This window comes from Taeniopygia guttata, chromosome 3, assembly GCF_048771995.1.
Source record: "Taeniopygia guttata chromosome 3, bTaeGut7.mat, whole genome shotgun sequence".
NCBI classification, from domain to species: domain Eukaryota; kingdom Metazoa; phylum Chordata; class Aves; order Passeriformes; family Estrildidae; genus Taeniopygia; species Taeniopygia guttata.
In genome coordinates this window covers 63847139-63860925 of record NC_133027.1, presented here as the reverse complement: position 1 = coordinate 63860925, position 13787 = coordinate 63847139, and the positions used below count along the sequence as shown (strand labels likewise).

General features: G+C 38.2%; 1 long non-coding RNA gene across 4 annotated transcripts in view; it reads left to right on the top strand.

The window, feature by feature from the left end:
* The window catches only part of LOC115494358 (uncharacterized), a 48621-nt gene extending 35722 nt beyond the window's left edge, over positions 1-12899 (top strand). For 2 of the 4 annotated variants that reach the window (XR_012055084.1, XR_005979886.2), the window contains 4 exons: positions 2206-2273; positions 3552-3618; positions 7510-7678; positions 10250-12899. This is a non-coding gene — a long non-coding RNA (uncharacterized lncRNA). The other 2 variants (XR_012055085.1, XR_012055086.1) reach the window with 2 other exon arrangements.
* Positions 12900-13787: the final 888 nt, after the last annotated feature.

Genomic DNA, 13787 nt, shown 5'->3' with positions numbered 1-13787 from the left:
AAGAACCAAAAATTAGTTTAATAAAGTCAATCTGCCAGGACAGCATCCAGTGTAGTCTCCTCATCACTGCTCTCAGGGAGGAGGAATGTTAGTCATCAGACACGGTAAGGGAACAGACCAAAAATAAAAGAAGGTGTCTGTGGTTGAACAAAAAGTCTGTGAGGAAATTATGAGAATTGAGCAGGGCCAAGCCAGCATTATATAAAAAAGTCAGAAAAAGTTGCCCTTTAAGTATGGAATTTTTCATCCACTATCTGGTGTTTGCACAGAATAGACAGTAAGTAGTTCCCAGCAGCTCTTAGGCTTTAGTAAAACATTAAAGTGAGATTTAAATCAGTGACGCTAACTTTGTACAGTACTGTCTTAGCAAACTCGTTACAGATTCCCTTATTCTGCCCTTTCCCTTCATCTCAGCTGGTAAGAAACACTGGTGCTGTTATTTCTCAAGGGCTGACAAAGGTCCATTATTATGTATGAGAAGGAGAAGTGAATGCCATGAAACCTGGACACAAACTATTTCTTTCCATCTTTGCAAATTTCTTTATCCTACATTTTTAATTTTCACCGTTAGCAAAAAGATACCTTGTGCATTCACAATTTTGTCTCCAGGGTGAACTTTCCAGCTGTCCTCAGCATAGATTGCTAACCTATCCATTAGCCTTTGATCATAAACCTGACCAGTTTGCCTTGAGACATCTTTCTGGATTTGATAGCCACAGTTTCAATTTCTGACAAACAGCTGGAGGAGGAAGAAGCTGAACTGACTGAACAGCAAATAAAGATCTTTTTTTATAAGACTATCCTATGCTATACAGACTATTTAGTATGTGGGCAGCAGACTTGCAAATTTGTCTGTCAGCATTGCTTTTGAATATTTTTTCAGACAGATAACACTAGTGACACCTTAATGTCTTTATCAGTCTTGGCTCAGTAAGGGGAAAGTCGAACTGTAACATCATGTTCTCCTGCTTATTTTTCTGCCAGGATCAAACTGAAACAGGAGACATCCCTTGGCTTTAAAAATATACTAGAATTTTTACTAAAATTACTTGATATTGTCATTGAGTTTTCTCTGACCATAGCTGAAATATTTGAATTCCAGAAGAATCATGTGTAATTTACACTGAAGCAGAAGAAGAAATTTCTGACATCTGAGAATGACTGAGAAGCTTCAGGCAGAAATCAAACTGTTATTAGCTTTTTAAGTACTTGTTGCCACATTGACTTGTATGTGATCTTTGTCACAGTCCCATATACAAGACATGTTTCCTTTTGAAAGACTGGTGCCAGAGAGCTTCAGTGTTTTCATGTCTTCAATGATGACAGCACTCAGTTCTGAGGTCATGCCTGGGCAGAAATTGCCTACTGGGAGTTGTTTCTGAGTTGGAACATTTCACTTAAGAATAGTAGAAATGACTGACAATAGTAAAAAACAAAAAGAAAAAGCCAAACAACCCTAGCAGTACTAATGGACCCACTGCTTCCAAAAAACCTGTTGAGGAACCAGATGGGAATTGTCTGTGGGTAAACTCTGTATTTCTGAGTCAATAAGCGAATGAAGTGTTAAATAAAGAAAACAAATCCAAAAAAGTTTCCCTTTCCCTTTCCCTTTCCCTTTCCCTTTCCCTTTCCCTTTCCCTTTCCCTTTCCCTTTCCCTTTCCCTTTCCCTTTCCCTTTCCTTTCCCTTTCATCACATCTTTTTTGCCAAGCATGAGAAAAATGCAGATCTTCTTGGTCAGGCACAGTAAAATTAGGGATGAATTAAGGCAATATTCTTGCAAATTGAATTTCCCCAAGTGTTACAAAGGCCCTTTGCAGCTGGGTGGGTGACAGCCAGATGTTATATGTTCCCATTTTTTACCTCAGCATGAGTTTTACCAGCACATAGTCTGAATAGGATTCTCTTCAGTACCTTGCTGCCACTTTTAATGACAAGGCTACTTTTTAACATTGCCTTCTAAACTTCTGGCTGCACTCTCAGTTATTTCCTTCCTCCTTGAACTGCCTCACCCCAAACTGACAGTTTAATAGACATATTGTACCGTGTGGCCTATGATAAAGAATTATAGCAGTAGAAAGTGATGGTGAATAAACTAGTGCTAAAAGATATGGAAGGTTCAGCTGGGATTTTGTGTAGAAAGATAATCACACTAACTTGGCTGAAGATGTGATTGAAATGTAAAGGGTTGTTTTTCTGCTACTAGAGACAGAGGAAGTAGCATGGAGCTTCCTAAAAGATGGACCAAAAATCCCCATGGAGGCAAATAGAGAGGTGAGTGACCTGAGAAGAGCAGGTATACTTCTGCTTTTTGTGGGGAATTGGGGTATTTTAGTGGTTTTGACTAGGACAGAATTCTTCATAGAAACTTTTATGATGATATCTTTTGGATTTCTGACCAAAGTGGTGGTGATAAGAACCCCCCCGTTTGGCTCCAGCAGAGCAGTGCTTACACAGCCTCAAGGTTTTCTTGTGCTGCTCTCGCAGTGAGTGGACCAGGGTGCCTGAGAGGCTGTGAGAGGATCCAGCCAGGACCACTGAGCAGGGGAATCTTAGCCCTGGTACCTGGAGCACCTCCTGTCCCACCTTCTTCACTGGCCTTGATGCCTGCAGAGCTGTTGCTCTCCCATTTTTTCACTTCTCTCTCTGGCTGCAATCACTCCTATACAACAAATTTCCCCTTCTTAAATCTGTTATCCCAGAATTGTTACTGTCATTACTGATGGGATTGGCCTTGGACAGTTGTGTGTCTGTCTTGGAGACTGTTGGTATTGACTCCCTCAGATAATACAGGAAGCTTCTGGTAGTTCCTCACAGAATCCACCCCTGTAGCCCCCACCACCTGCCACAATCTTGCCACACAAACCCAATATACATTTGTTGATTAGAAAACCACTTATGGTCTTATTTTCAGAACTACTAGCAGTTGTAGGTATTCATATATTCTGAATGCTGGGTCATGGTTTTTGTATCTATATATCTATATATCTATTTATATCCAAGATGAAAAATGCTAATCTTCATGATTGTATTTCTTTTTTTGCTTTCTCCTCTGAAAAGATGAATAATAGCCATTTAAAAATATTTTGAGATTCTTTGATAACAGGCACTATATGAATGCAAATTATAACACTTTTAACATGCTGACTTTCAGTTTATTCTTATCTGAGTGGGAGTAATCAAATCCGATTTTACTTTAGAAAGCCATAATTTTATTATTACAATAAAAATGAACTAAATGGAAGGAATGTTCAAGATCCAATGCAGTTCTATGACAGCAAAGACTTTTTCACAATGAGGAAATCCGTATGAAATTACCACCTTAAATCTTTTCGCACATTTTTTTTCTTTTATGCTCATGATCTCTAAATGACAGTTGGAGGTTCACAAAGCATGAATCTTGGTGTCAGTAATTGCACCCTTACTGTATATTTATCCTGGGTAAGAGGTGAAACCTGGTGACTGTCCCTGTGCTCAGTGATTACTAACTTTTAATATAAAACCTGATCAATATTTGGGGATGTCATTATCCCCTTTTCTATCCCCTTACAGAATTGCCAAGGTGACAAGGTAGGGAGGAGCTCAGATACTCAGATGCTCTGTGAACAGACTATTAAAGGTGAGTTTATAGAATGGTAAGTTACTGATGACCTCTAAAACAGGTATCAATCCTGTTAGCAATTCTGCTCATCTCATTCAGTTCAAAAAATAGGAGGCAAAAATGAGCTAGGTTTCAATAGGTGAAAATACAAAGAATCTACATATTTACAATTTTCATGATAGCTAGATGTTTTCCTGGAAAACATCTCGTGACTTAATTTGGATAAAATGCTTGTGTTCAGAATATGGCTGGGTTAAAGACCAGGCTGAGGCATGAGATTATAGCTGCAGAGTAAGCAGATATATGGACTATATGGTTTTGAGACATCTTATTCAAACAGATTAATTTTTAAAAGGTATCCACAACAAAGAATGCTGAAAGCATTGTTATTCTTTAACATTTCCTCTCTGCAACTTGATTTTGTAATTTGCCTTTCTGCTTCATTTTATTTCTTCATCCTCAATTCTACTAAAAGGTCTTAGGTGGATTTCTGTATCTTGAAAATATTTTTATTTATTTACTTATTTTCTGTTCCTTTCACTCTTCTTTTACCCTTTATTTTTTTTGTCTTCTCACACCTTTCCCACTACCACAGAAAAGGGCAGGGAAAACAAGGCACCTTGCTCTCCTAGTAGCAGCACTCAGAGAAAGGATACTGGATTAGACATAACTGCATAGCATGACCGTGGTGCTCTGCATTGCCACACTAGATCTGGTCCCAAGTGACTTGAACCAAGTTAGCAGGAGGTTTGTGGCAGGATGTAGGATTTGCCTAAGATGAATGCTAGCACTTGAGAAAGATAAGCAGCTCAAGAGACTCATAGTGGGATATAAACATGGATATGCTGCCAATCTTTTCACAATGGGCACCAACATAAATTTTTCCCACTGGCTTGTGGCAGAATTCATATCAGACACATACACTTGCAGATGGGTGTCGAGGGACTGGCAAATGTATTCCTTTGCTTTGCAAGCAAACAAAAATGCTCTTTAATAACCAAATAAAGAGGCAACACCTCTTGAAAAACTTCTAGGAAGTCTGCTTGTATTTTGCATTGTATTCTATTTTTGTATTGCTTGATTGAGAAAGAGGTGGAGATATTTTAGGAAATAACTAATGATAAAATCTGCCGCTTTACAGAGTCAAGAAGATTGTCTAGATGAGCTCCATGAATGAAAATTAGCCTGACAATTCTGATTTCACAATAACTAGAAGGGCAGTGAAATACAAAACCGTGGAAACAGTAACCCCTGGCGTCCTTTTAATTCTGACATTGATGTCTAAAGAGCATTCCCGAGTGCACAGAGACCTTCACATCTATATAATGACTCTAAATTTTGGGAGCAGTGACAAGTTACTGAGGGAGTGATCAGCTGGGTCACTGACTCCGGTTTCCTTTCTGCAGCAATAGAAGAAAATGTAACGAATGTTTTAGAAGAACCCACTGGAAAGTTTATCCTTTTTAAACTGTGCACCACCCTCTCAAACTTTTGTCTCCAAATACCCTACCCTTTAGGCAACATTTGCAAACACAAAAAGAGCAATATTTAGGAAAAAACAGAACTGCTACTTGTCACATTTTGGAGCATTTTATACAAACAGTGCAATGGACTTGGTGCTTTGTTAGTTTGTATAAAATAAGGTTATTCATGTGCTCCTGTTAATTTCTTTCTGCACACTGATGCCCCACTCTTTTGCCATGCACTGCAAGAAGAGAACAAAAATACCCTGCTATATTTCAAATCAAACTGTAAGATGAGATTCAAAACTACAATCTCCACAGTTAGGGCTGAAATGTCAGTAATCAGTATAATAAGCACTGCCCACAACATGCCAGCTGCTTAGTTAACCAAGTTCATTGCACGAACCAGGAGACACATTTAAAGGAAAAGTTTGAGAACAGTCCTTTTAACATTTTCTTTCAGGACAGCATAGTTACTGCCAAGCATCTTGTCCTTTTAAAGGGGAGTAAGTGGGCTTGTGACAGAACCCATCCTATCTTGGCAGTCACACCTGGTGTTTAAAGGCCAGGACTGATAGACAATAGCGTATTAGGAGCATGTTGCTTGTCCAGATGGCATTTGTCTTAATCATCCGTCAAAATCTCCAGTGGTGCCAATCTAAGACCTTTCAACAACAACTTTCTGTTTCAAAGATATAGCCCTATTCTTAGACCTAGTTATTTGGTTTTTGTTTTCGTTTTTTTTTTTTTTTTTTTTTCCCTAAGGTTAACAGCTCCTGAATGGTGCTGACAAGGAAATTCTTCTTGTGAAAGATATTTTGACTGTTTTTCTGGATTTTTGGTAAATCTGATTGCTCTTTGCAACTCCCCACTACATTAAAAAACACACGCTGCTCAACAAGTATTCAGTAAAGAATGTAAACTAGACAATAATGTAGTTGGCCCAACTTTTGCATTACATTTTACCTCATAGTTCAGGCATTTTGTTTGCCTTACAAGGTATTACAGACAGCACTGTAAATGCAGATCAGAGCTGCAGTAGCAGAACACAACAGAGCTAAACAGCAGATTTAATGAGGTAGGAATTTAACACAATGCTTTATTCATAGAATTTGAACGTTGAAGGCCAGATGGTGTCAGCAGTATTTCCCTCTGACTCAAGATTCAAAATTAAAACAGATTTCTGTTTTATCTTATAGTTTTCAGCTCAAATCTTGCTACTGTTTCCAGGTAATACTTTCCTGGAATAATTTCTCCCTTTGCCTTTCTGCAGTACATGCCAAGTAATTAGTTCATGAGCCACAAAAATGTGTGGTACATAGTGCATCAAAGATAGCACAGTCAATGGACTGTCATGTTAGGGGCTTGGATAACACAGCATGCTAAATGAAATACATGTTCACTTTAGCTCAGTGAAGTGATTCAGAGTTCAGAACTTTCTTTCCATGAGGGGATGCTTACATTAGGTACTCCTGAAGGCAGAAAATAATATTCCAGGAAATGTTTTTTTCTATAGAGAGATGCAGAACAAACCCAGTGACTCAAATGAACTAGCTCTTAACCATTTTGATTCTGAAATTTAAAACAGTCACTTCAAGCGGGTCAAAGTTTCTCACAGTCTGCCAAAGACTTGCTTTTACTAGAGCTGATTTCATCCAGAAGCTGAATGACTCACTGCTCACTGGAAATTTAAGAGTCATTGCCATGATACAAGAAGTCAGAGTGTGTTTCACATTCTATATTGACTACCTCTGGCAAGTCATTGCTTTGGTCAATTCTTTGTAGGCCAGTGTTTTGGAAACAGCATTTCAATCTCAGAAAGTGTGTGAGGTTTTCAGACTATCAGGAAAAAATGCACAACTGGTTCTCTGGACATAATGTTTTCCTAGTTTGTAACAGTTTGTATCACTAAGTTTTCCCTCTCAACAATGCTAATTCATTTGGCTTTGCTGTGGGAGATGGATGTTAAAGTCTGGTTCTGTTCACCTTTCTAGGTTGAAAAATGTTCCAGCAAAAACATTCCCAGTGTCTGAGATCTATGCTGGTAACTGAGACACTTTCTGTCCCAGAAGTAAAATCATGTATCTGGAAATTCCTTCAAGACATGGTTTGTCTTTGCAAAAATATTTCTCATCCCCTTAGAGGCCTCAGAGAAGAAGCTGCAATTATCTTTTCACCTGTCCTCTTACTCTAGACCTTCTTTTCTCTTACACACAATCTTTTTAAACTTAAAAGCATTTGCCTACTTTGTTGCTTTAGCATTTGAGCATTCACTGCATGCTGACACAAAATAATCAATCCAATGCTGTCAGTCCTCTACACAAAAGTTCCAGAACTGGAAATCACTTTGCATGTAATGGACTTGGATATAGATAAACCAGGTTGATTTCTTTCTGCATTAAATAACTTTTCACTTTACAGTTGTTTTCTTGTTTCCATATTCCAGCAGGGATGAGCAGAAAATATAATTGTGCCCTGCAGAGAACTGAGTGGGTGAAGTTGTTTGCCATTGCCAAGAAGAGACCAAAACATGAGAGTTTGGGTATATGATCATCTCCTGAAAACCCAGAAGAATAACATTTTGCCAGCGCACCTCCTAAAAGCATTACAAATGGGTGAGTAAGTGTGAAGAGGCTTGGGAGATGATAAGCAACACTCTCAAATTATCTTGGTGCAAATCAGAAGAACTGGAACATACCAAAGAAGTTATTTTTAGGTTTATAATCTTTAAATATTTAATTATATTTAGATGTATAAATATTAGACTCTTTGAAAATTATCTCAGTGCTACAAGTTTCTGATAACTGTGATTTACTAACTTATCCTAAAATCACAGAATAGTCCAGAAGGGACCTCAAAAGATTATCTGGTCTAAGCTTTCATTGGAAAGGCAGCATAAATGAGATTATCTAGCACCCTGTCTAATCACATATCTTGAAAATCTTCAGCAATGGGGACTCTACTACATCCCTGGGGAAGATGTTTCTTAAGGTGAAATTATACTCTGTATGTGCCTTGTCTTCTCTGTGCTGTTCCTTGTGAGGAGAGAGCCTCTGTCCTTTTTGAAGCTGCCCTTATGTACTGGAATGTTTTGATGAGGTTCCACCTGAGCCTTCTCCAGGGAGAAGAGACCCGACTCCTTCAGTCTTTCCTTACAGGGCAGGCCTTCCAGCCCTCTGAACATCATTGCCCCTTTCCTTCAGACCCTGTCCAATATGCTCATGTCTTTCTTGCCTTGAGGGGGCCAGAAAGGGGCATGCGACAACCAGGTACAGCCTGACAGGTGCCGAGTAGAGTGGAATGATCACATCTGTACCTCTGTCTGTAATGTCCCTTGTAATCCCCAGGATTCAACTTTGTTCCTCCAGCAGCACACTGGTATCTTGTATTTAGTTGTTTCTGGTATCTCATTGTCCCTCAAATCCTTTCCAGCGAGACTGCTCACCAGCTACATAGATCCTGTTCTATACTGGGCTCTTAGTTTATTCCAACCAAGGTACAGGATTTTGCATTTAGTTAAATTTCATACTGATCTTGGTAGGCAGTCTTCCGATCTGTTCCATTATGTCTGTAAGATGGTTCCCCCATTTGACAGGTTTGTTCACCTCACCACCCAGTTTGGTATCATCATCAGGATCCTGAAGAGATTCTAGCACTCAGGGAAGATGAATTAAAACATAATAAAATAAATAAATTGTTTAAACTCTGAGCATTTCTTGTTTTGGTGTTCTTGTATTCAACATGCAAATATTTGTGTGGAAATATGACTATAGACAGGTTAAATGACTATGTTTGATGAGGATTTTGAAGACTAAATGCAGCTCTTGCACTGTTTACTTGCATCTTGTATAATGCAATCTTTTCAGATTTTTGTGACTTAGTTCCCCATATGTAAAGAGGAGTGACAATGAGCAGCTTTCACCATTTTATTTCTAACTAGCTTAATTACAAATCTTATGGGCCTGAGACTTTCCTTACAGGTATCACCAGAATTTAAGATCCTGAGCAGTGCTGGGATTTCTAAAATCTCTCAAAGTATGACCATTAGTTTGGCGACTATGTTTGACAAATGGATGTATCCAGATAGCATTATTCATACTCAGATTATTTTCTTGTTTTCCACCTTTTCTTGCTAAGGTTGCCTCCCACCACTCCCCTCTTCACAAAGTAGGTAATAATACATAAGTTAGGATGAAATAAAAAAAAATCCTGAAGTGTCTGAAAACAGCACTTAAAACACAGTCAATACCCTCCTTGGAAAATGTCTGCTTTTTTAGTTTAGTAGCAAATTAAAAAAGAAGTGAACAAAATAGTACTTGGTCTGAATAGTTTGAATTCTGGCCTTGCTGAAGTCAAGAATTACCATTGATTTTAGTGAAGTGAGGATTTTATACTTTGTGAAGCAAAAAAACACCTAAGACTAGGATTTCCAAAAGTATCTGAGGAGATAAGATGCTTCTGGAGTGCCTTGAAAATTCCAGCCTAAATCAGTTTCACTGTTCCAGCAAATGAGTCAACCACCTATATTTGAATCTATCTTTCTGTCTCTAGTAAACCAGATGGATTTGAATTGGTATCCTAAAGAGGAAAAACACAGCCTCCATTTAGCTATCATTTAAGTCATCTAGACTTACAATATAGACCATAATTGTTTCTGTAATCCTTTTGTAATATCTGGAAATTAGTTATCCTGAAATGATGTATTTTAATTTATTTTCAAAACATTAAATATTAAAAGTGGTAGCACATGACCTCTAGATGTAATTAATATAAGAAATGATAAACCAGGCATATAATTAAATGTCCTTTCCAAAAATAGAGTACTGAGGGAAGCAGTCATTAACTAAGATTATATTACCAGAAGGGAAAACATTACTACAGTCAGTCATCACTGTGAACAACAGCACAACAAGGTTCATTCCTATGCCTGTGTATATCTATTTATAGTATAATGACATGAGCTGTAATAACCACATGACATCTCTTCCAGGATCTGAACTTGCAGATATCTACATCTGGAGAAAGAACACATCAGACAATATTTATGTTCCCTGCTCTTATTCAACCAAAAACATATGAAAAAAATAAAACTTCGGAAAACAAGAGTGCAGTTTTTATTTACTCCTTTTGTAAGGAGTGTATTTTTAACTGATTCACCTGACATTAAATCACTTTTTCTTCCACAGGAGAAATAGCTATCGCTCATTTCAAGACTTGGAGAAAATACAAAGTATGCCAGAATTATAATACAATCAACGTTGCCAGGAATTTGAATTTAATGTTGTCTGGTTTAAATTCCTAACTTTCAAAGAGAGTAGGTATTGTTTAAATATGTTTTAATAAGAATTTTATCATCAAATTCCATCATTATTTTAAAAACTAGGAAAATAACTAATTATGGTGGAGAACAGGGACAGATTTTAGACCTTATTTCATAAATTCTGTCCCCATTCAACAATTTTGTGCCATATAGAGATGGTGGTGGGGACATAAAAGAAAAGAGAGGCAGTGCTAATCTGAACTTGGGTAAATTGAAGAAGACCGAACCCTTCAGGAAAAGGCATGAAAGCTGTCTTGATTTCAAGTTGACTGCCTCTGTGAGGTGGAGGAAGAAGAAGGCAGACAAATTCATGAGGAAAAAGAAATGACAGAAACTGTCAGATGTGACTAGTAAGCAAGAAGATCTCCTATCCTACATTGTTTAGTAAAAAATATACACACATGCTCCAAATAAACAAAAAAAAAATCAGCATTTACCTACCCTCTTTGAAAGACCATGTGCCATAAAAGAACTGAGGGACGAGTTGTATTCTTCATTTTTGTTCTGAGTTACTCTGAATTCCTTGGGATCAGACTGCTCTGCATGTTATTGAAAGCGGGCTCTGGGGGGGCCATTTCTGAACAGAGGTGCTGTTTACTGTGATCCTGTTGGTGAAAGGATGCATTATGTAAGATATATTTGCATGGTGTCCGTATTTTTTTGCACTTGATGTCTGTTTATTCTGTTCATGGACTGACTCATCTCCTGGGGATTCCTTCTTTCTAGAAAATGAACTAATAAAATTCACAAGTACATTTCTTTCTGTTGGTTATTCCTCAGCATAGTATCAGCATTTTTAATTCTGACCAGCTGAAAACAAGCTGCTGCTTTGTCAACTTTATTGACCTTTCAAATTAGTATGTGAGTAAACTATAGCATAGAACAATTATATTTCACCTGGTGTAGAGCCAGCACAATGACATATGCTTTACCTTGCAGTATAGATACAATTCTTCAGCAGGATGCATGGGCCAAAAAGTGTGAACCCACTCCATGAAGGTCAGCAGGAATCATCAGTAGTATCACACTGTTCCTTTCATGGCATGTTTCTATAGGCTCAGTAAAACACTCTTTCATCTTACTCCACTTTCTTTCCAAGATTCTGTGTTTGTCTTTATAGACCACACACTTCTGCTTTAGTTTTTTCCTTATTTCTGTACTTTTGTAGGTGCATGTTTTGTCCACATTATGACATCCCACCACGAATGGCTTCATGTTCCTTAAGGGCTGCAAATTCACCTTTATTCACCTGCAAATTCACATGTGTGCAGCATAACAGAAATGCAATGGCTTGCAAGGTACATATCCTGATCTGTCAATTTTTCATCCTTCCAAATGAGCAAAATGAGCACAGCTGTCTTCTATTTACTGGAGAAATGTACTATTCCCTGTAATGTCTTGGAATTACTGACATATGAGTATTTATCTTTTGCTTTAAACTTATCTTCTTTTACCCAATATTTGTCTCTATTTGGATAAAAGAAGGAATGAGAATTCTATAAACTCTGTGTAAGCTGAAACGTAAGTGCAAGCTGTGCTTCTGCTTGGACTAGTGATGTGTCTTCCCCCTGTGTTGGCAGCTAGGCAATACAGATGTTTCCTCCTGATCTGTAAAGGCTCAAAAGCACATAGAAATCACAGGTTTGATTCTTTCTGCTGGTGACTTACTTGAAATCATGGCATTTGAATCTTCCATCCCTTCTAGAGCTGGAAAAGTAGATCCACTTTTGCTCCAGAGGGACAAGCCCCACTGATTTTTAAAAGTGCAATATTGACTGAAGTTTCCTTAAGCCCAGAAAATAACAGGTTATTTTGCAGAGCCATAATACATTGCTTTGCTACTAACATTGATGATATACAACCATGTCAAGGTTACAAATTTACTTTGTGCAATTTAAAGTCCACCAGCCTCCATACTGAATTTGGTTTTCCTTTCTAAATTAAAGTCCTTTTTATCAATTACTTCTAGGAAATTGTAGCTCTACTTGAGATTATATTAGCTTCCTTACATAAGGTAATGAATTAAACCTTGAAAATTAGAGAAAGCCTAATATTGAAAGTTCACTATTTAGAAAAGATTTCTTCTAATGAGAGACTTGAATATATCTAGGGAGAATTCTAACCCTGATCCAAAGTTTTGTGGTTTTCATGCTCAAATGTGTTCTCATGGAAATAAATATGAGCCAAAGTAATAGAATTTAATTTTTTGCTTTGGCAGCATACCACGTTTAGAACTCGTGTAGGACTTTCTAAGAGGATTATGATACTGGTTTTGTTTCCTTTTATTTTTATTTATTTTTTTTTTTACCCAAATAAAGCTTAGTCTCATTCTATGTCAACATTTCAGTGAGGTTTCTATATTTAAGTGAAATTTGGAATTGTAGAATACCTCTCTTTCTTTTTCTTTCAAATTATATAAAAAAAATATTATTGAAACATTTAATTAGAGAAACATGACTTAAGTCTTGAATGACTTCCAGTTTTTACAAAATGAGATAATTGTGTCAGGAACACTGTCCTAATTCCCTAGGGCACGCGAGCCTCAGATATCACTGGCCATGAAAATAAAAATTACTTGAAAATTTCTATTGCTCCACAGAAAAAAATTGAAGAAGAAATCTTGTGAACACATTTCATAAAACAGTAAGCAACAGCAGATTGTCTTTGGAATATATTAATGTATTTATACATTCCATATTAATATATATGTGGCAATATTTTGGTAGTGAGAGGGGCTACTCTGGTGGCTTCTGTTAAAGCTGCCAGAAATTTCCCATATGTCCAGTGTAGCCAATGTCCAGTGTAGCTGGGTCCAAGATGGATCAGCCTCTGGCCAAGGCTGAGCCCATCAGCAACAGTGGTGCTGGGATAACAGATTTGGGATGGCAGAAAAGTTGCTGAGCAACAGCAATTGCACCCAGAGAAGAGGAGAGTGAGAACATGTGAGAGCAACAGCTCTGCAGACATCAAGGACAGTGGATGAAGGGCAGGAGGTGCTCCAGGCACCACAGCTGAGATTCCCCTGGAAGCTGTCGTGCAGCCAGTGGTGAGACAGGAGGTCCATGTTGTAGCAGAGATGCACCTGCAGCCTGTGCAGGATTACCCCATGGAGCAGGTGGATGCTCACAGGAGTCTGTGACCTCATGGAAAGCCCATGCTGGAGCAAGCTCCTGGCAGGACCTGTGGCTCCATGGGGAGAAGACACCATGCTGGATCAGGTTTGCTGTCAGGACTTGTGACCCCACAGGGGACTCAGGTGGAGCAATTCCTGGACTGCAGTGGAATGGACCCACTCTGTGGTGTTTGTGAAGAACTGCAGACCATGGGAAAGATTCCCTTTGAACAAATTTGTGGGGGACTCTCTCCCTTGGGAAGGACCCTGTGCTGGAGCAGGGACAGAGCGT